This window comes from Pongo abelii, chromosome 11 (assembly GCF_028885655.2).
Source record: "Pongo abelii isolate AG06213 chromosome 11, NHGRI_mPonAbe1-v2.0_pri, whole genome shotgun sequence".
Classification (NCBI taxonomy): Eukaryota; Metazoa; Chordata; class Mammalia; order Primates; family Hominidae; genus Pongo; species Pongo abelii.
This window is the reverse complement of record NC_071996.2, coordinates 73,807,550-73,830,461: the sequence shown is the minus strand read 5'-3', so window position 1 is coordinate 73,830,461 and position 22,912 is coordinate 73,807,550. Positions and strand designations below refer to the sequence as shown.

Here is a 22,912-nt window from a genome sequence, read left to right as displayed (position 1 = left end):
ATTGGCGAACTTTTTCTGTAAAGGGTTAGCTAGTTGCTATGGACTGAGCTGAGTCCGCCCAAAATTCATATGTTGACACTAACTCTAATATGATGGTATTTGAGGATGGGGCCTTTGGCAGGCAATTTGGTTTAGATGAGGTGATGAGGATGGGGCCCTATTATGATGGAATTAGTGCCCTTATAAAAAGAAATAACAGAGTTTGCTATCTCTCTCTGTCTTTGCTGTGCAGGGCACAGCAGAAAAGCGGTCATCTGCAACCCAAGGAGAGAGCCCTCACCAGAAACCAACCATGCTGACATCTTGATCTTATACTTCCAGTCTCCAGAACTGTGAAAAATATATATTTCTGTTGTTTAAGCCACCTAGTCTATGTTATTTTAGTATAGCAGCCTTAGCCAACTAAGACATTAATAAATATTTTAGGCTTCGTAGGCCATATATGAGAATCTTCATTGCAGTTACTCAATCCTGCCACTGTAGCATGAAAGCAACAAGAGACAGTACTTAAGCAAGCAAGTGTGACTATGCTCCAATAACATTTTATTTATGGATACTGAAATGTGAATTTCATATACTTTTCATGGGTCATGAATATCCATCTTTTAAAATGTTCTTTGTCCAACTATTTAATTATGTAAAAATTATTGTTAGCTTGTGGGCCATACAAAAATAAATGCCGGGTCACATTTGCTGACTTCTGCAAAAACATGCCTTTTCTGCTTAAATGACCTACTGTTGGCTTCTGATTTGCAACTAAGAACCCTGACTAATACATTTAGTCTATGCCTGTTTTGGGAGAAGGTTATTCTTAAGCCACTGAGAAAGACAAACACTCATTCTGCTTTTCTTCAACTGCCAGAGAAGAATTTTTTACATAAACCTCCATGGGTCACCTGCTGCAATTTTTAGCAACTCATAGGCTCCTTGAACTGTCTTGATATAACCCCAGAATCTCCTCACAAGGAAAGATTTGAAATATGTAGTTTTTGTTCCTCTCCTATAGATTACCTTGCTCTGGAGAGCCTGTGCTCATCTGAGTGAGCTATTTGTTTCGTTGTCACCTGAACCACATGACTGTGGATAGATACAGCTCAGCGGCCATAGCTGTAGCTCAGCCTTTCTGTAACTGACAGGAAAGATATGTGAAATAAGACACATAGACATGGAAATAAAATGAAGTAGGCTGCAAGATGAAAGCAGGTCATTCCCTGGACTCTTTTGTAAGGTGGATTTAGGAAACTGTACCACACCATTCTGGAAGTTCGCACTTACCAAAGTCAATGACGTTTAGACTCTGTCCCTTTTTACCCAGGCACTTCACTACAAGACCCAGGCTCTGTTTGCATTTTCAAATAGAGTACCTTGGCTAATAAAAATATGGTGCTTAGCAACAGAAATGCATTACAGCTATATTTAGCCAAACCAAAGCTGTCTAGAAATGTACTGGACAATATGATTGACACAATTGGCAATTCCTCCTGTCCTTTACTGACAGTATCACCTGGTTTATATTCTGATGTGAGAAGAGTCTCGTCAGTCTGAGATGATTTGATTTTTCAGGGCAGCAATGAGAAGGCAGAGGCTGAGGTAGACAAGGCGGCTTCTCTTTGGTTATGTTTATAATTTGTAGAATTCTCTCCACCTTTGAATATTTGATCCCCAGTTTCACTTTCAAAATTACAATAATTAATCAAAAGAGAAAGCAAAGGCTGGGCATGGTGGTTCACACCTATAATCCCAGCTCTTTGGGAGGCTAAGGTATGTGGATTGCTTGAGCCCAGGAGTTCAAGACCAGCCTGAGCAACCTGGCAAAACTCCATCTCTACAAAAAATACAAAAATTAGTCAAGTGGCTGGGCTTGGTGGCTCACACTTGTAATCCCAGCACTTTGGGAGGCCGAGGTGGGCAGATCACCTGAAGTCAGGAGTTTGAGACTAGCCTGGCCAACATGGTGAAATCCTGTCTCTATTAAAAATATAAAAAAATTAGCCGGGCATAGTGGCGCACACCTGTAGTCCCAGCTACCTGGGAGGCTGAAGCAGGAGAATTGCTTGAAGCCAGGAGGCGGAGGTTGTAGTGAGCTGACATTGTGCCATCACACTCCAGCCTCAACAGCAAGAGCAAGACTTCGTCTCAAAAATAAAAGAAAATTAGTCAAGTGTGGTGGCACACGCACCTGTAGTCCCAGCTACTCAAGAGGCTGAGGTAGGTGGATCACTTGGGCCCGGGAGGTGGAGGTTGCAGTGAGTTGTGATCGCACCACTGCACTCCAGCCTGGGTGACAGAACGAGACTCTGTCTCAAAACAAAACAAAACAAAACAAAAAACATACACACAAACAGAGAGAAGTCAGTGTTATTTGGGGACCTGGAAGAAGGTCCCTGAGATTGAGAGAAAAAAAGGGCCTCCCAAACATAAACAGTAATAAGTCATATTAATAGTATGTACCATTGATATGATATGAAGAAAGCGGCATTTTGCCTCTGTGGTCCTCCTCCCCAAAACCCATAACCTTATACTAATCATGAGAAAAACTTTACATAAATCTCAGTTGAAGAACATCCCACAAAATGCCTGACCAGTACTCCTCAAATGGTCCTCACAAACAAGGAAAGACTGAGGAACTGTTACAGCCAAGGAGACATGACAGCCAAACGTAATGTGCTGTCCTGGATGGGATTCTGGAATAGAAAAAGGACATTAGGAAAAAACTGAGAAAATCTGAATGAACTCTGGACTTCTGTTGATAATAGTATCAATATTGGTTCATTAATTGTAGCAAATGTACTATTCTAATGTAAGATGTTAGCAATTGGGGCATACGAGAACTCTCTGTACTATCTTTACAAAAATTCTGTAAATCAAAAACTGATTTAAAATAATAAGCTTATTAGAAAGAAAAAAAGTGGACCTTTCCTTTTGGCTAGACTTAGTCCCCAGCCTTCCACAAACAACCAGAGATTCACTCTGCACTGAGCTTAATCTGCGATCCATTGTCTGCATCTGGGTAATAAAGGACATAAATGATCAACCAAACATTTTTTTTAACCAAATCTAGACAAAGAGTGGAATTAAAATAGCGTACACAAAAGAATAACTTTCCAAAGCATTTTGTTATTTGTCGATGCGAATAGAACATAATCTGTGAGAAACTCCAAGACTGAATTCGACCTTTTATTTTTAACACAACAGCTGAACTCTCAGTGGTTGCCTGTAATAACTACCATCATTGCTTATAGACAGCACCTCTTCCAAATTAAGAAACGTTCCTTGAAGTTCTCATTAAATGCACATTACTGTTTGGTTGTTTGATATCCTGGGAGTGATGATTGTTCAAGTTGCTCTGTACAGAGTTGAATTCTTTTATGAAGCAGAAGCATTATGAGGAATCTGAAATGGATTCTGCAGAACAGGTTTGTTTTAAGTGTGTTATTCAGTACAAATATCTCCTTTGGGAATTTTACCAGAGAAAGTAAAATTACGACTGATTACGACTCTCTGTGATTTTAGCAGTAATTTCTCCTCTTAAAATAACCTCACACACACAGGTCATTCTTAAACAGAGAAAAATTGATGAGTGATTATCTTGTCACTGCCCCTCACAATTGGTCACACTCCAAGCTGGCCGATGGAAGAAGGAGGGATCTCTTGGTTTGTCTCTTTAGCAGTAAAAAAGCACGGGACTCAAAAGCCTTTTTCTGCTGCTTCCAGGTCCTGTTTTTGAGATTTGGGAGCTGCCTCAGGTCATTTTGGTGACCTTTCTGATCCTTTTTTTTTTTTTTTTTTTTGAGACGGAGTCTCGCTCTGTCGCCCAGGCTGGAGTGCAGTGGTGGGATCTCAGCTCACTGCAAGCTCCGCCTCCCGGGTTCACGCCATTCTCCTGCCTCAGCCTCCCGAGTAGGTGGGACTACAAGGGCCCGCCACCAGGCCGGCTAATTTTTTTGTGTTTTTAGTAGAAACGGGGTTTCACTATATTAGCCAGGATGGTCTCGATTTCCTGACCTCGTGATTCACCCGCCTCGGCCTCCCAAAGTGCTGGGATTACAGGCGTGAGCCACCGCTCCCGGCCGACCTTTCTGATCTTTATATGAATTGAGTTCTCATCATGCACCTTTCTCTCTGCTTTTCTTTTGCCTGCATGATAAAGATTTACAATGGAGGCTGGGCGCGGTGGCTCACCGCCTGTAATCCCGGCACTTTGGGAGGCCAAGGCAGGTAAATCACCTGAGGTCAAGAGTTTGAGACCAGCCTGGCCAATATGGTGAAACCCCATCTCTACTAAAAATACAAAAATTAGCTAGGTGTGGTGGTGGGCAGCTGTAATCCCGGTTACTCGGGAGGCTGAGCCAGGAGAATCTATTGAACCCGGGAGGCGGAGGTTGCAGTGAGCCAAGATCGCACCACTGACTCCAGCCTAGGTGACAAGAGTGAGACCCCATCTCCAAAAAAAAAAAAAAAGATTTATGAAGGCAAGAAGAGAAAGATCACAGGACCGGATATCAAGATCCCCAGCTTTGCCATTAAATGAGTTTTTTCACCTGGACAGGGCTCTTTGGCTCTCTGTGCCTCATTTCCCTAAGCTGTAAAATTAGATTCTTAATACTTGCTCCAGTTTCACTGTTACTAAGAAGATCAGTGATCCCAACAGATGTCGACAAGATCTTGCTCTGTCACTCAGACTGGAGTGTGGTGGTGCAACCATAGCTCACTGAAGCCTCCAACTCCTGGGCTCAATCTATCCTCCTGCTTCAGCCTCCTGAGTAGCTGGGACCACAGGCCCACACCAACACACATGGCTTTTTTTTTTTTAAGTTGAGACAGAGTTTGTTTTGTTGCCCAGGCTGGTCTTGAACTTCTGGGCTCAAGCCATTCTCCCACCTAATTCCCAAAGTGCCAGGATTATAGGCATGAGGTACCGCATCCAGCCTAAAATTTAAAATGCAGCCCGAAGTCATATTTGAATACTTAAAGGGAACTACTCAGGATTTCAAAGTGCCCTTCAGGCCCCCTAAAATAGCATTTTACTTGTGACCAAGGTGTCAGAAGCTATAATTTGGTCACAAGTTTCACATGACAGAAACTGATTCTGGCTGATTTAAGAAGGAAAAAAAAAAAAAAAAAGGATTCTCTGCAGTATCTATGTCCTGTGTCACTGATTCAAAGTTGAAGGCAGATATTTCTAATTGGCTTTGCCCACATTGTATAATACCACCTTCCAGTAAGGGAGCTGGGAAATGAAGATCTGGCATTTTCTGCTTCTGAAGTGGGAAGTAGGCACTTTTTCCCACTAAGACTCATAAAGTAGGATTCCCCAAACATAGGAAGAAGTTTCAGATGCTGAGTAGTATCCCAAGAATAATAAATATCTCTTATGTGGAATTTTTAGTTGGGTGGGGGACTACCTAATATTGGAGAAACTGCAAATATACATCCAACACAATTGGCCTCTACCCTGGATGTGTTTCTGGCACTCCTATCTGTGACCCCTTATCCATTCTATAACCTATTTCTATGAACTTAGTTTTCTCAAACTTTGCGAAATTTGCTTCTGCTAGCCAACTCTGAGGCTCACTTCTGACTCCCAGTTGAGTCACAACACTTTTCCCATAATTCCCAACTTTGGGCACAACTCAGAATTGAAACTATAAGAGAAAAATAAGACACACAGCAATGTTGACCTCTACCATACTCTGTGAAATTAGCAAATAGCTTGTTTTTTAGGTAGGACATCAGTAGCCCAAATTATTAGAATGGAATGTGTTTTTATATGTACTCTTAAAGTTATTCTTTCAAATTTTGGAAATGTTGCTTCTTATTATCAGAAATGTTCCCTAAACAGTTTGTGCAAGCATTCTCCTGATGGTGCCTGTGAGTGCCAATGACATTTTTAAAAGCTTCTTTTCACTTTTGTATTTGATGAATGTAGAACTTAAGCACTGATCTGAAGATGAGAAAGGCCTTTTAATATTAAAGTTTCTAAAGAATACCCCCAAATGATCAAGATGCTCATCAGGATATTGAGGCAAAGTGACTTGCGGGGTGGCGGAGTTGGGGGGCGGATATTCAAAATGAAGGCGGCAGGGAGGTTGGAGGCCTCCTTATTACCCAGTGGATTTGCCAGCCCTCTCTTTGCTTTCAGGCAGCAAGGACAGACTATGAGGTATGTGCTGCAAAAGTTATTTTCAGAGCTGTAAAGATTTAATCATTTCACTGTTTTTAACCAGAGGAACCTTTTATTTCTTCTACTACATGGGAACAAATTTTAAAAGGAAAGCACACAGGCAGTCCCTGACTTAGAGTAATGGACTCAAAGCACTTACTCACTCCTTCCCTGCCCATGCTATCATTACTGCCCTTCGACAGGCTGCACACAGATGAACTCTCATTCGTGCACTCTGCAAATACTTGTAAAGTACCTATTTTGTGACCAGTACTGTGTGAGGCAGGCAGGAATCTGACATGAAGCCAGTAAAGCTTCAGCTTCAAAGACCCTCAGTGTCATGCGCCTCTTCCAAGAAGGCACCTAGCAATATATTTATGTGGTCATATGTTTTTGCAAAATTTGCAGAGGTAAGATACTCTAACCACAATTGATTAAGATTACTGTCTCTTTCCACTTTGACTTCCTCTTTACTACAGTTCTCTCTTGTGTCTAGTGGCATTGGAGATTCACAGTCATTTTGAGATTCCTCTAAGGTAATTTGGACTAGGAATACATTTATTTGGGCTTTAGTGGGATACGTTTATGTGTTTGGCAGCCATTTCTGTAAATAGTTAAGCTATGCTGGCCATCCCAGCTTAGGAATGTCTGGTAGGAATACTTGTACTCTTCAACATGACAAGTCATCTGATATTGTGACCTGATGGTGCAGGGCATTGATGATATACTGGTTAATAGAAGTATGGTCAATACAAAGAACAGTTAAGTTTAGTCACTGTATCATAATTTGAAATGCCCTGAAATGTTATAACCCATATATGTAAGACGCTTGGTAGAGGTTTCCAAAATTTGATAGCGTTTGTAAAAATTTACATGACTTAGCAATAATGAGTTGGGGAACTGAAATAAGCTTTTCTAGGAAATATTAGAAAACATGTTGATCAAACATGCTAGAGAAAAGCATGAATGACCTTTCTATTCAATATAGGAAATGATCTTATAAATTATTGTCATATGAAAGAGGTAATCGAAGGCTGGGCCCAGTGGCTCATGCCTGTAATCCCAGGACTTTGGGAGGCTGAGGCAGGTGGATCACCTGAGGTCAAGAGTTTGAGACCAGCATGATCAACATGGTGAAACCCCGTCTGTATTTAAAACGAAAAATTAGCTGGGTGTGGTGGTGCATGCCTGTAATCCCAGCTACTTGGGAGGCTGAGGCAGGAGAATCACTTGAACTCAGGAAGCAGAGGTTGCAGTGAGCTGAGACCAAGCCATTGCACTCCAGCCTGGGCAACAAGAGTAAAACTCTATCTCAAAAAAAAAAAAAAAAAAGAAAGGAAGAAAAGAAAAAAAGAAAGAGGTAATCGAAGAGTACAAGCCAAAAAAGTAGGAAAAATATAGAGATGTGTCAGGCAGTTAATAAAGAAAAACATTTCATTTTCATAGATGTTGTGGTGTTTATTAGCTTTTTATACTTGTAATTTGTTGTGATTTCTTCATACCTAATTTCGTATTCTTTTGAAAAATCCTTCCTTCTCCAAACTATGTAAGCTTCAGACCCGCAGAACCTGGATTTTCCCCCTGGTATGTGAATGAAGTTGCATTAAGGCCCATGTTAGTCTTCCACGTGCTTACAGTCTAATAGAACAGACAGACAAGGAAACAAGTAGTTCAACATAGTGTGACAAGTGCTACAATGTGGCATCATCTAACCAACTGGGGAAAAATTGATCCTAACCTTGCATATATCCATGTGTGGGTTTTTTCTGACACCAACTGTGTGGTGTTGAAACCGCCTTTGCAAAATTATGACTGAGATAGCAAAAGAGATCTAACCTAATTGACTCCATCTTCCTTCTAACCTCCAAGCTGTCCTTGTCCATTCCTAGACGTGGGCTGAACTAACTTTGGGAGGAACTTAATTTATAGTTTAAAACAAAGATGATAACAGCCCTTTCCCAAAACAAACCTCCTTCTTGCCTGGGGACTAGACTGCCTTTGTAGGACTAAGAAATTAGCCACAAGATTAGAAATTATGGTTTAGGAGTCATGCATCTGGAGGCTACAAGATTCTGACCTTCCCTAAACTGCTCCTAAGATCAGTGCCTGAGATATTTCGCAGACCCTGCACTTGATGGATCAGCTGGCACCACCCAGTTCGATAAACTGGCTCATTTGATCTTGTGCCCCCTCCCCACCAGGAACTGACTCAGCACAAGAAGACAGCTTCAACTCCCTATGATTTCATCTCTGACTTCACCAATCAGCACTCCCAGCTCACTGGCTTCCCCCCATCCACTAAGTTGTCCTTAAAAACTCTGATCCCCGAATACCCAAATGCTCAGGAAGACTGATTTGAGTAATAATAAAACTCTGGTCTCCCACATAGCCGGCTCTGTGTGAATTACACTTTCTCTGTTACAATGCCCCTATCTTTAGAAATCGGCTCTGTCTAGGCAGCAGGCAAAGTGAAACCATTGTGTGGTTACAGTATCTTTTCCAACACATTGTTCCAACACCCATTCACCAATTATCTCCCGCCAACTGGGTGTTCTTCAATTCCATTCAACTCTGATGCTAACTACCCAGAGTTAATGCAAACCCCACAGGTTAAAGTCATGGTCCCACAAGACTGCCCCCACTTCAGATGCCAGGTAGAAGTCCTGGGTTTCCAGGCTACTGACACTTCTATCCTATTTGGCTGCAAATGTGGGGGTTCCCATGACCCTCCCTCATGTTTGATAATTTGTTAGAACAAATTGCAGAACTGAGGGAAGCACCTTGCTTATGATTACTGGTTTATTATAAAGGATGCAACTCAGGAACAGCCACATGTAAGAGATGCATAAGGCAAGGCTGCAGGAGAAGGGAAGTGGAGAGCTTCTGAAACTGTCCTTATACAATCACCCAACGGGTGCTTCCAGCTTGCCGCACAGACAAAACAATTCACTGAGACCATGGTATTGCAGTAAAGAAAGAGCTTAATTAACCCAAGACAGCCAAGCAGAAGGACTGATGTTATCGCTCAAATCAATCTCTCCAAGAACTCAGGGGCTAGAGTTTTTATGGATAGTTTGGCAGGCAGGGGCTAAGGAATGAGTGCTGCTGATTGGTTGGGGAATAAAAGCATAAGAGCGTGGAAAACAGTCCCTATGTGCTGAGTCTGCCTCTGGGTGGGGCTACAGGATTGGTTGAGTCATAAGTCACCAGTCCAGTTGGAATTAATCAGTTGCCTGAATGCAAAAGTCTGAAAAACATCTCAAAAGACCAATCTTAGGTTCCACAGCAGGGATGTTTCCTACAGGAGCAATTGGGGAAGTCACAAGATTTGTGACCTCTGGCCACATGACTCCTGAGCAGTAAGAGATTAGAGAAATTATGCCTACATTTTAGCAGAAGTCAGGCCCCTCTGATTACAAAGGCAGTTTCAGTCCCTGAACAAACAAGGGATCAGTTTCAGGGAGGGACTCTTTTCATTCTTGCTGTAAACTATGAACTATATTCCTCCCACAGTTACCTTGGCCTATCCCCAGGAATGAGCAAAGACAGCCAGCCTGTGAGACTAGAAGCAAGATGGAGTCAGCCATGTTGGATTTCTCTCACTGTCATAATCTTTGCAAAGGAGGTTTCAATCACAGAGTTGACAAGAATTACATGCCAGGTTCTGGACAGAAATATAGTTATAATTAGGCATGAGGCTTAATTATAGGCTGCATTTTGGCCTACTTACTTGTAACTGGAAGTCACATAGCACTGGATACTGACAATTTGCATCCACATTGTTTCTATAGATGGGATTTCGGATGTTGGAATCATGAGGCTTTTGTTCAAGAGTTGCTTAAGATGTTCCTCAGATCCTGAATTCCAGCAGAACAGCTGACATCCACAACCAGTTTGAGGATCCCCACAGAAGAGCTGAATCAACATGAGAATGCAGTTTCTTCATCTCTCCAGCCCATGACTTCACCCTGCATTCCCCACACCTCAGCCTACTCCAAACCCCGTACAAACTCCTCAGGGAGGCAAATTTCAGGTTTCCTTCCATCTCCTTGTTCAGATGCCCTGTGATTATTAAACTCTTTCTCTGCTGCAATTCTTGAGGTCAGTGTGTCGACTTGCCATGCTTTAGGTAAGGAACCTGTTACTGTCACCCTTCCATGTCCTCTTCCGTGGTGCCACTCTCCCACCACATCAATGTTACCAACCCAGAAGCTCTCTAAATTTCATTGTTCAAGAGTTTTTATCAAAGCTTTGTTATGTAGGTGTGATTGATCAAATCATTGGCCATTGGTGATTGAGCTCAATCTCCAGCCTTTCTCCCCTCCCCGGAGGTTGGAGGGTGGGGCTAAATGTTCAACCCTCTGATCCCATGTTTGGTCTTTCTGGGGACTTTCCCCAACCTGAATCTATCTAAGGCCACCCTGAGTCACCTCATTAACATAAACTCCAGTATGGTCAAAAGGGGCTCATTATGAATAACAAAAGATACACCTATCACTCAAGAAATTCTAATAATTTAGGAGCTCTGTGCCAGGAACTGGAGGCAAATAAAGACCAACTATATTATACCACAACTCAACACCATTAATTTGATTTATAAAGCTATGAAGTTAGACAGTGAGACAAACTTTCCTGAACCATGTACCCAAAGACCACCCCCAAAATTTCCCCCAAAGTTACTTCTCCAAGAAGCTTTGTCAAAATTTCCATTAGAAGTTATTTTCGGCCAGGTGCAGTGGCTCATGCCTGTAATCCCAGCACCTTGGGAGGCCGAGGCAGGCAGATCATGAGGTCAGGACTTCAAGACCAGTGTGACCAACATGGTGAAACCCTGTCTCTACTAAAAATACAAAAATTAGCTGGGCGTGGTGGTGCATGCCTGCAATCCCAGCTACTCAGGAGGCTGAGGCAGGAGAATCGCTTGAACCTGGGAGGCAGAGGTTGCAGTGAGCCAAGATTGTGCCATCACACTCCAGCCTAGGCAACAGAGCGAGACTCCATCTCAAAGGAAAAAAAAGTTATTTTCAGTTCCTTGGCCCAAGATTCCTTGCAGCAATCCTTTCATTTTTGCTTTGCTACAATTAAAACAAGGAAAAAATTGTGAAGAATATTAAAAGAGGCTTTCCTATAGTGTATGCATAAGTTGTTATCATGAAATTTGAAGTTGTGTGTGATTAATTACTATTTAGATTACACTATTCAGCATTAGATATATAATTTATTGACTGTAGAGTATGAGGTTGCTATTCCCTATTCGTAAAATAGAAGAATTGGAGTCTCTAGATGATTTTAAAGTTCTTTCCAGTTTTTTGCTTCTTTCATTTTAATAAATACCCAGCATTCATTAAATCATGGGCTTCAGGGCCTTAGACACTTCGTCTCCTTCTTACAGGTTCAAAAGGGAAAATCAGATTCCATTTACATCATTTTAATTGATTACACCATTTTTGAGAATATAAATCAATTGAGTTGTATGGACTTCCTATGGCTATGTCTTTATCATGGTATAACTTATGTTTAAAAGGTTCTGAGAAAAGAAAAACAGCTCAAAGATCTCTCAGCTCTGTGAGGTTTGCAGGCCCAGGGAGACACAGTGCAGGGCTTGCAGTCATCCCCTACTCATGCCTGGGGGTATTGTTTAAAGTCATTTTGTTCCTAACTAGCTGCCTCACCTACTGTCTTCATGTTCCTGGAATTCATGATACCAAGGACAGTATATAGCCAATCAATAGCTTATTTTATTTATCTTTTTTTTTAAAAGACAGGGTCTCACTATGTTGCCCAGGCTGGTCTTGAACTCCTGAGCTAAAGCAATCTTCCCACCTTGGCCTCCCAAAGTGTGGGATTACAGGCATGAGCCACCATGCCCAACCTACTTATGTTATTTGAATAGAAATTATTTTCCTTTTTGATGAGTAGATTAAAAACAACAACAATAAAAAGAATGGAAATTCTTGGTAACCAACTCAGGAAGTGTCTCTTCTTTTCCTTTAAAAATCCTTGGCCAGGCATAGTAGCTCACACCTGTAATCCCAGCACTTTGGGAGGCCTAGACAGGCAGATCACCAGAGGTCGGGAGTTCAAGACCAGCCTGGCCAACATGGTAAAACCCTGTCTCTACTAAAAATAAAAAAAAATTAGCTGGGCAAGGTGGCGGGTGCCTGTAGTCCCAGCTACTCAGGAGGCTGACCCACTAGAATTGCTTGAACCCAGGAGGCGGCAGTTGCAGTGAGCTGAGATTGCACCGCTGCACTCTAGCTTGGGCAACAGAGTGAGACTCTGTCTCCAAAAAAAAAAAAAAAAAAAGTATGTAAAGTGTTTTGATTATTTCTTTTTGTTTTTTTAATTGGGAAGCCCCAGAACCAGAATAGATCCAGAGAGACCCCCCTGATTTTTTGTAAGTTTCTCTGAAGATGCAGGTTGGCCAGAGCAGATTGTAAAACTGCAGGGTTTAGCAAAGAAATCACTTAAGCCAATTGAGAAGTGATTAAGGAGAAGGTTAATTGAATGAATTAGTAACTTAGTTACTGGAGTAAATTTTTTCTCATTGAAAGGAAACAGTGCCAGACACAGTGGCCGATGCCTGTAATCCCAGCACTTTGGGAGGCTGAGGCGGGAGGATTGCTTGAGGCCAAGAGTTCCAGACCAGCCTGGGCAACATAGTGAGATCCGTGTCTCTGCAAAAACAACTTAAAACATTAGTTGGGCATGGTGGGGCATGCCTGTAGTCCTAGCTACTCAGCCGGCTGAGGTGGGAGAATCACTTAAGCCCAGGACCATGGGGCTGCAGTGAGCTATGATCATACCACTGCGCTCCAACCTGGTTGACAGAGCAAGACACTTGTCTCCAAATAAGAGGAAAAGAAGAAAACAAATTTTTTAAAAAATATATTAAAATTAATAAAAAAGAAAGGAAACAAAGTGGTTAGACAGAGACTTCAGATAGTAGTAGAAAGGAAAAAAGGAGGGTGAGGGGAGAATAATTTTCCCTGAACAGAAAGAAACAAGAGCAAGGAAAAGAGATATTGGAGAAAGACTATTGCCTTTAAGGACGTGGAAGTCATACTCCACAAGATTCTGAATTAACGTACACAATGGGAGAAACCCTGTAATGTCTATTAGGACTTTTAAAGAGTGATTTCTTCCTAGCACGTCATAGGCCTGGAAGCTTTAAAACTGAGGGAAAAAGAAGGGTTTTTTTGAAAACTAGAAGAGAAAAATCGAGATTTTGTTATGAAGTGGCAACTAAATGACATAGTAACAAAAATGTGTATCAAGACCTGTTTGACTATTTTAAAAGTTTGTTTGATTTTATATAGTGCCTAAATATGTTGATACATTTGTAATCAGTGTTTCAGTGTAATAAAATGATTAAGAACACAGTCTTCAAGACAGATAAGACTGGATTCTATTATAATTAAGACTGGTAATGTAAATTCTCTGAGCCTCAGTTCTTCATTTGTAAAGGCAGAGTAATAATTGAGACTAGTCTGCCGAGAGGATTTAATAATGGAAAGAAAGTCTTGACAATGTCTGGTGGGTCCGGATACCCCAGGAAGAACTGATTTCCTCCTGAGTCTTTGGACAAGCAATCAGAATCAAGCAGCTCTCTAGAGCACTGATTGTCAGAGCACAGCTCTCCCTTAGTCCCATCGAATGCCATGGGATTGTGGAAAGTCTAGAGGTCACCTAGTCCTTTCTCCCCACCGAGGCAGGAATTCACTCTACGATATTGTTACATGTTCAGTAGACTGAACATGTCTACTTTGGAGAAATTACTTCTTAGTATGGCAGCCTATCTTGTTTTAGAATAACTCTATTAGGAAACTTTACCTTATATTGAACCAACATACACAAATCTGCCTCTCACTTCTACTCCTGAGTCTTTGTTCTGCTACCTGGAGTTCACACAGTCAGTTGCGTCCTTATTTCTTTTTCTTTTTCTTTTTTTTGTGGGGGGCGGGGGACAGAGTTCTGCTCTTGTTGCCCAGACTTGGGTGCAGTGGCGAGATCTCGGCTCACTGCAACCTCCACCTCCTGGATTCAAGTGATTCTCCTGCCTCAGCCTTCCGAGTAGCGAGGATTATAGGCGCCTGCCACCATGCCCAGCTGATTTTTTTTCTTTTTTTTCTTTTTTTGTATTTTTAGTAGAGATGGGTTTTCACCACGTTGGCCAATCTGGTTTTGAACTCCTGACCTCAGGCGATCCACCCACTTCAGCCTCCCAAAGTGCTAGGATTATAGGCGTGAGCCACCGCTCCCGACCTGCTTCCTTATTTCAGTCAGCAAATGGGCTCCATCTGCACTGCCATGGGCCTTTCTTTACCCAGGCTCTTTTCTCTCCAGTCCCACTGTTGCGTTTTGTCCAAAATGCAACATGGGGAAAAGCCTCCTGGGGAGGCTACCTCTCCTCTGAGCATAGTGATTTGAACAGAGGACCTTTTGCAAATTTTTGTCTAGGGTCAGGACAGAGGGCATAATTTAAACTGGCACAATGACTGTTCACTTTATCAATCATCTGTTACATAATACAGTCAAAGCAGAGCTTCTCTCTCCCCTGAGAAAGTGCCAGCTGAAGAGGATACAGACTCCTCTTGCCATTGACCTAGCCCTTCACTATGGAAATCAATAATGTTAGATCTTTAGTCAAGTAGAGCCTAATCTGGAACATGGGAAAATAGAGCAGAAACGGGCCACTTGTTCACTGAGGGACTGAGAAAACACTTGAATGGGGCTCATAGTCTGTCTCTCTTCTTTCTCTCACCTCTCTTTTTTTTTTTTTGAAATGGACTCTTGCTCTGTCACCCAGGCTGGAGGGCAGTGGTGCAATCTTGGCTAACTGCAACCTCCACCTCCCGGGTTCAAGCAATTCTCCTGCCTCAGCCTCCCGAATAGCTGGGACTACAGGCACATGCCACCATGCCTGGCTAATTTTTGTATTTTTAGTAGAGATGGGGTTTCACCATGTAGGCCAGGCTGGTCTTGAACTCCTGACCTCATGATCTGCCCACCTCAGCCTCCCAAAGTGCTGGGATTACAGGTGTGAGCCACCGCGCCTGGCCTCCTCTCTTCTCTTTTCTTCTCTTCCTTTCTCTCTCTTTCTCTCTTCATTTTACTCAGAAGAGATCTTTTGGTAGAGAAAAGTATCGAGAATTAGAGCATATGAATGGCTGGGCCCAGTGGCTCACGCCTGTAATCCCAGCACTTTGGGAGGCTGAGGCAGGAAGATCACTGGAGCCAAGGAGTTCAAGACCACCCTGGGCAAGATAGACAGATCTTGTCTCTACAAAAAATAAAATTAAAAAAAATTAACTGGGTATGGTGGCATGCTCCTTTAGTCCCAGCTATTTAGGAAGCTAAGGTGGAAGGATTGCTTGAGCCCAGGAGGTCAAGGCTGCATTGAGCCATGATTGTCCCACTGCACTCCAGCCTGGGTAACAAGAGTGAAAACATGTTGAAAGCAAAGGAAGGAAGGAAGGAAGACAGGCAGGCAGAGAGAGAAAAAGAGAGAGAGAGAAAGAGCTATCATTGGGGAACAGGCTATTATTATTCTCTTCATAAATGAAAAAAATAGGGAAGGAAATGGTAGATGGCAAGTGGCCAAATGAAACCTCAGACTCAGATTACACAACTCCAGTAGCTGCACATTGCCCATCAATATTCTCTTCCCTGTAAAGCAGCCGTCCCCAACATTTTGACCCCAGGGACTGGTTTCATGAAATAATTTTTCCATGGACAGTGGGGGCGATGGTTTCAGGATGAAATTCTTCCACCTCAGATCATCAGACATTAGATTCTCATAAGGAGTGTGCAACCCTCACACGTGTAGTCCACAATAGGGTTTGTGCTCCAGTGCGAAATCAAATGCCACCATTGATCTGAGAGGAGGCAGAGCTCAGGTGGTAATGCTCACTCACCTGCAGCTCACCTCCTGCCATGTGGCTCAGTTTCTAACTGCTAGCAGTCTGTGGCCTGCAGGTTGGGGCCCTGCTGTAAAGGAGAATTGTTTTCTAAGCCCTAGCCTTACAAAGTTACCAAATGATTATGACAAATTGTACAACATTTCACGGCAAGGGATAAGATATCTAGGATATCCAACTTGAGCTTTGCTATGACAGAATCTTCTACTGGAGTTCAGTTTGTTTATGAAACAACCATGACCCTGGTCGAGTATTTTTGTTTGCTGAAAGAAATTGCTTGAGGAACAGTTATCCTGAAATAACATTTCTAAAGTTGTATGTTTCTTTGAGGTCAAGTAAAGCAGATTTTATTTTACCCCAGACTCAACACATTATGAGGTTCTCAAGACACTCCAATAAGGTGCCTTTGCAAGTTCTCCATTTATTGCCTCACAGCTCCAAATTCACTCTTCATTGCCTGCTCTGCAAAAACGGAACTGGACCCTTTAAATACTTTTCCTTTTCCAACTGGTAAATGTTAAGTTTTGTCACTGAGTCTTTGGTTAGATATTGCAAGATGAACGGGGTTTCCTTCCCGGTTCCTGTGTGTCTGTGTCTTGTAGCTGTCTCCTGCAGCATAAGTGGCTTCTCTGACAACTGGTAATGCATGTCGTTTCTCCATCACTGGGCTCCTGCTGTGCACAGGAGTGGTCAGCAGTACCAGAAGCCAGCAACTTCCCCTGGCACCCCTCTTGTATGGTTTTGTAGTAGAACATGTCCAGCAAGACACCTCCTCCTTAACAGCTTTCCTTGGCAGGGTGAATTTCCAGCAAGTTACACTAACCTGGCACCACACTGACTTCTCCATTCAGGGAGTCACATGCCCATGCCCTCCCTAACAAGGTCTGACTCTCAGACTAGAAGGGCAGGGGGACTCTTCCTCAGTGACTTTATCTCAGCCCTAGAGGTAATGGCTGCTACTTCTATCTGATATTCCTATATTATTTAGAACTTTTTTTTACTTCTTACTAGACTTCTCTAATTACTCCAATCTTCTGTTATGGTTACTAATTCTTTGTATTAAACTTCACCTGTTTGAGGCCACGTGCAATGGCTCACACCTGTAATCCCAGCACTTTAGGAGGCCAAGGCAGGCGGATCACCTGAGGTCAGGAGTTCGAGACCAGCCTGGCCAACCATGGCCAACATAGTGAAAACCTGCCTCTGCTAAAAATATAAAAATTAGCTGGGCATGGTGCCAGGCACCTGTAATCCCAGCTACTCTGGAGGCTGAGGCAGGAGAACCACCTCTGAACCTGGGAGGCAGAGGTTGCAGTGAGTCGAGATCATACCACTGCACTCTAGCCTGGGTGACAGAGTGAGACTCTGTCTCAGAAAATAAATAAATAAATAAATAAATAAATAAACTTCACCTGTTCGCATTACTGTGTGCTTTCTGCCTCAAGATTGACCCTTGACTTAAACAGTACCTGTAGTGTACAATTTAAATGTTGGCTCTCCTCAACTATGTAGTTTAGATTATTGAAATGCTCTGTTTAGTGAGGACTCTTCTTGCTGCAATTAAGAGTAATCCAATACATATTAGCTTAAACAAAAAGTACTTTATTGGTTACTAGCACAAAAGGACAGGAATGGTGGGTTCAGAGAATCAAACACTATCATGTCTATGTCTCTGTCTTTCTTTTCTCTCTGCTTCCTCTGTTATTGCCTCTGTGTTTTGCATCTGTTTTTTTTTGTTTGTTTGTTTTTTGGTTTTTTTCTGTGTGTGGCTTCATTGTCTCAGGTCTTCTATAACTGTGCAGCTAGAATCGTGGCCACATTTGTGTCCAGGCTTTATACTTCTATGCTTGGGAGGAAAACCTCATCCCATTTCTCCAAAAAAAAAAAGTATCATTTCCTTTCATCTCCAGTTAGAAAAGTCTTGAGAAAGACTTGACTTGAGTCATGTGCTTACCTATAGAATAATCAGCGTGGCCAAAGAGGTAGGAAAAATTGGCCCATCCTGGGCTACATGCTCACCTTTATTGCCAGAGGAGTGGGTACAGTGATTAGCAGTGTCCAAAAGATTCACTTGTGTAGAATGATGAAACTTCTGATTTTCCGAAAACATGAGGGATGCTGTTCTAGGCAAACAAAGCTATAGTCTTTAAAGATATAGGCTCAAACTTCATGTACTGAAAAAATAAAGTTTTTCTGGTAAAAACAATGGTCATTCATAGCAGTTTGATGGTTAAATAATGATAGTAGGTCCGCCTTCTTTAACCAATTGATCAAGGTAATAATTGTTAGCATATTTCCTCAGTCCAACAGGACTTAAGTGTGGCGGATATTGTTGACCGCCTGTCAGCAGCCAGTTCTTCCCATGTTGCTTATCAACAGAATCCCGATTTGGTGTGCCCTCACCATGGCCACGTGCTCAGTGAAGGAGCCCCTCCTCAGCATCAAAGGGTGAGTCTCTGTTAGCAAAGCCTATAGTGGCAATTCCATTTTTATTGCCATTGATTCTTTTTTTTTTTTTTTTTTTTTTTTTGAGATAGGGTCTTGCTCTGTCATCCAGGCTGGAGTACGGTGGCGTGATCTCAGCTCACTGCAACCTCCACCTCCTAAGCTCAAGCCACCCTCCCACCTCAGCCTCTCAAGTAGCTGGGACTACAGGTGCTCGACACCTCACCTGGCTAATTTTTGTATTTTCAGTAGAGATGGGGTTTCACCATGTTGGCCAGGCTGGTCTTGAACTCCTGACCTGAAGTGATCCACTCGCCTCAGCCTCTCAAAGTGCTGGGATTACAGGCGTGAGCCACCACGCCCAGCTGCCATTGATTCTTTAGAATGAGCATGTGAGGTAATTCTAGAGAATGAGACTTGAAATAAATTTTTCTGGGATAAGTAGTAGCTTCTGGAAAAAGTTTTCCTCCAATTGGGGGGGCAAACTGCCCTGTTGGGATGTTTCAACATTGCTGTATGAGAAGAAGATGCCTGGAGATGGGGCAGCCAGCCTGCAACCATGATGAGATAACCTGGGGACAAAACCCAGCACCCTGGGGATAGGAGCAAGAAAACATGGCAAGAGACAGAATCCCTGATGGCGCTGTCGAGCTTGCTGGGGCTCAGAGCACGATAGCCCAAAGTACGGCACCTTGGCGTGCTGAGTACTTTCAACTGAGGGACATTGTAAAGGCCCCAGAAGCAAGGTGTCCCTGACTGTCTCCTGTCCTCCTATCTCCTGCACAGAAGCCAAATTCCTCTTTCCTAAGGTGAGTCATAGAAACTAGAATCCTTCTGCCTCAAAGCAAGCTATGAAGCCTAGAAAGGTCACTCTCTCCATTTTCCCTTGAAACCCTCATTCCAGAGGGTTCTGCCCCATGCCCAGGAGGAAAGAATACTACACAGACAGGCCGAGAAGAATCTGAACAGACAGGCTTTGCTGGGCTTCCCCTATCAGTCTGTTACCATTAGATTGTCCAGCCACATTTCTACATGTGTCTATTCTTCATGGAACCTAAGTGTAAAAACAGACAGTTTCCACTGAGTCTTTGGGTCTTCATTTCTGAAGGTTCCTATGCCACATAAATCTTTGGTGAAATAAATTGGCTATGCTTTTTTGTTAACCAGTCTTTTGCTATCAGAGTGTCAGCTGTGACCCTCATGGTGGGTGAGGAAAAATAGCTCACCTTCCTGCCCCTACAATTTCTTAAATTAACTGACCTGGAAATCACTCTGTCTCCAGAATTCCTAAGTGGAAAAATAAATTCCTTACTGTTTAACACATTTTTAGCTGGGTTTTCTGTTATAAACAATGAAAAGAGTTAGAATTGAAATCTGGGACCTCATTTATCATCAGATTTACATCAGGAAATAGCATATTTATTTGGAAAATCAGATTTCTTTATCTGAGGAATAAATGAAGAATGGGAATATTAGCAATTCTAAACTCAGCTAGAGCACCTCTAACCTCAGAATCACCCAATATTGTTAGGTCAGCTGCCACCCATAATCTGATATCAACATAGATTTAGATCAAATACAGACAAGGCAGATGTGCATCTCTTTATACATGGATATAGCCTTGAAAATATATTTCCACCTTTTCAAAGCAATGTCACTTGCCAGAGACAGACATAGACATTTGAAATGCATTATAGCCTTCACAGTCCATGTGGGCATCTCTCATTTGGAATGCCATCTGCTGAGCTCTTCCAAAACTGTGCTCGACAGGTAATTCTATCTGTGAGGAACGCATTCAACTGACAAGCAGCTATTTGGTTTCCCTCTATGGGAATGAAGATACACACACACACACACACACACACACACACTCCACATTGGCAGCTTCCTTTTATAGTTTTTTCATTTTGGTCCTTAAATATACTCTGATTCTTTCATTTTACCATTTTAAAATGTCTCTTCTTGTTACAATTTCCGACGAGGTCACATAGTAGAGAAAATATGTGCTTTGAGACCTCAGAATCAGCCTAAAATCTTGGTTCTGCCACTTAATGCTTTGCAACTTTGGGCAAGTTCCTTTGCTTCTGAGCCTCAGTTTCTCATCTATAAAATGTGAATACTAACGTGTCTTCTCACACTGGCATCACTCACTTTTATATAACATTTTAATCTATAAGTTGTCACATTTTAAAATCACACTGATCTTAAGTCACACAGGGATTTTGGCTGGAAGAGAATGTTATTCCTTGATTCTTAGTGCTAGGGTTCTTGGTGGAAAGCAGTTGGCTCTTCATTTCTTCTTCATGATCTCACAGAAGAGTAAAGAGGATTCAGGACCTTCTGATTCATCACTATGGAGGACAGAGCTGACAAAGAACCTCTTCCCAATATAAACACATACAAATGTTAGATAAAATATTACTACATCATTTTTTAAGTGGAAGAAATGAAGAAAGAGAAAGGTAAGAGAAATAAGCAATCTATTCTAGCAATGAAGCAAAAACTCACAGCCAAAGTAGTAAGATTCAGGAGTTACCAACAGCTTAGGGGAAGACCAAACCAGGATGTCGGCCCTATGAGATGGGTGCTGAGTGGCAGCCTCCACACAGCCCTGGGACTCTGCAAGAATCTCAAGACCAGGGTCAATAAATACAGATCTACCTAGAACATCATAATGAATAACGTAACATTAAAGATAAAGGGAAAAAGTCTTAAAACAAACAAGAGAAAGGCAGATTGTCTATACTGGGTCAACAGGCAGCAAAATAGAGGTGAGGCACAAAAGCAATGAACATCTTAAAAGTACTAGGAAAAAATCACTGTCATCCTTCTATATGCCTAATAAGCAAACATTAAAATATAGAAAGCAAAAGCAAATGGGAACACGAGAAAATTTTAGAAATCCAGAGTCATAGTAGAAGACTTTAGTGCCTCTATCCAAAACTGATAGATTAAAGGGTCAAAAAATAAGTAAGCTTCTAGAGAATTCGAACCACATAATTATCAATTTCATACATAAATAGTACCCTACCACCAATAATATAATATGCAATATTATGTTCACTTTTTAAGCATGCATGAATTTTTTTAAAAATGAATTACATACTGGGCCATAAAAGAAGAGAAAAACCAAAAATTGGTATATTATCTCTGAAAAAAAATAATATAATTAAAAATGAATTATTAAAAAGATGCTAAATAAACCCTAATGTTTATAAAAACTAAAAAGTCACTTTTAAATAATTTACTTTTCAAATAAAATAAGATAGAAATAAAAACATGTTGAACTAAATGACAGTAAAATGACTACTTATTAAAATTTGGATACAGCTAGGAGAGTTAAAGCCTTAAATGTAGGTACATGAGCATTTAAAAGTATCAAAAATCTATAAGATCAATATTCAGCTAAGGAAGTTAGAAAAGGAGCAACAGAGTGCATTCAAAAATGGTAGCAGGAAGAAGAAAGAAAAACAAAAGTAGAAATTAATAAAATAAAAAATAAACAATAAAGATAAATCTTATGTTTTGAAAGACTAATAAAATAGAGAAGTGTCTGGTGACAAACCAAAATATACAAGAAGCACAATTAATCATATTAGGAATGAAAGAAGCTCATAATTACAGATAAAGAAGGAAAATTTAAACCACAGAAATTATTATGTTGAGTAACATTAAATTGCTGATATTCAACCTTTTGACTTTACAAAACTGCAATTTGATTTTAATATGAACAATCATAAGTCCTAACATTTGAAAACATAAAGTGAATAATTTTTCAGATAAATGACAAAAATTTACTAAAGAGGAAATTTTAAAACTTTAATATACTTATAATCATTAAAGAAATTGAATTATAGTAAAAAAAGTTTCCCCAAACAGCATCACTCAGTTTACAACCCAGTGTTAGCAAACCTTCAAGAAATAACAGTTTATATCTACCTTATTGTCTTCCAAAGAATAGAAAGATGGAGAAAAGAAATTATTGCTTCATTTCAAAGTATCAATCTTAGAGAAATTCTCACACATGTATATAATGATAGGAAGATAACATCCAAGGATGTTCATAATCAGAAAGTTTATAATGTCCAAAATCATAAATAACTAAATGTCTTTCAATAAAGAAACATATAAGTAAATTATGGGATATTCATATCATAGTCAAAATAAATAAATCAGAGGTATATGTATCAGCATAGAAAAATCTTTTTTCTTTTTTTTTTTTTTTCTTTTTTTTTGGAGTCTTGCTCTTATTGCCCAGGCTGGAGGGCAATGGCACCATCTCGGCTCACTGCAACCTCCACTTCCCAGGTTCAAGTGATTCTCCTGCCTCAGCCTCCCAAGTAGCTGGGATTACAGGTATGTACCACCATGCCCAGCTAATTTT

The 22,912-nt window shown here is 41.3% G+C and overlaps 1 protein-coding gene across 2 annotated transcripts in view; it reads left to right on the top strand.

The window, feature by feature from the left end:
- The window catches only part of METTL8 (methyltransferase 8, tRNA N3-cytidine), a 190,630-nt gene extending 180,381 nt beyond the window's left edge, over positions 1–10,249 (top strand). For both annotated transcript variants that reach the window (XR_010136051.1, XR_010136052.1), the window contains one exon: positions 9,955–10,249. The gene's annotated coding sequence lies outside the window, so the exon portion shown is untranslated. The remainder of the gene's footprint in view (positions 1–9,954) is intronic.
- The last annotated feature ends 12,663 nt before the right edge of the window (positions 10,250–22,912 follow it).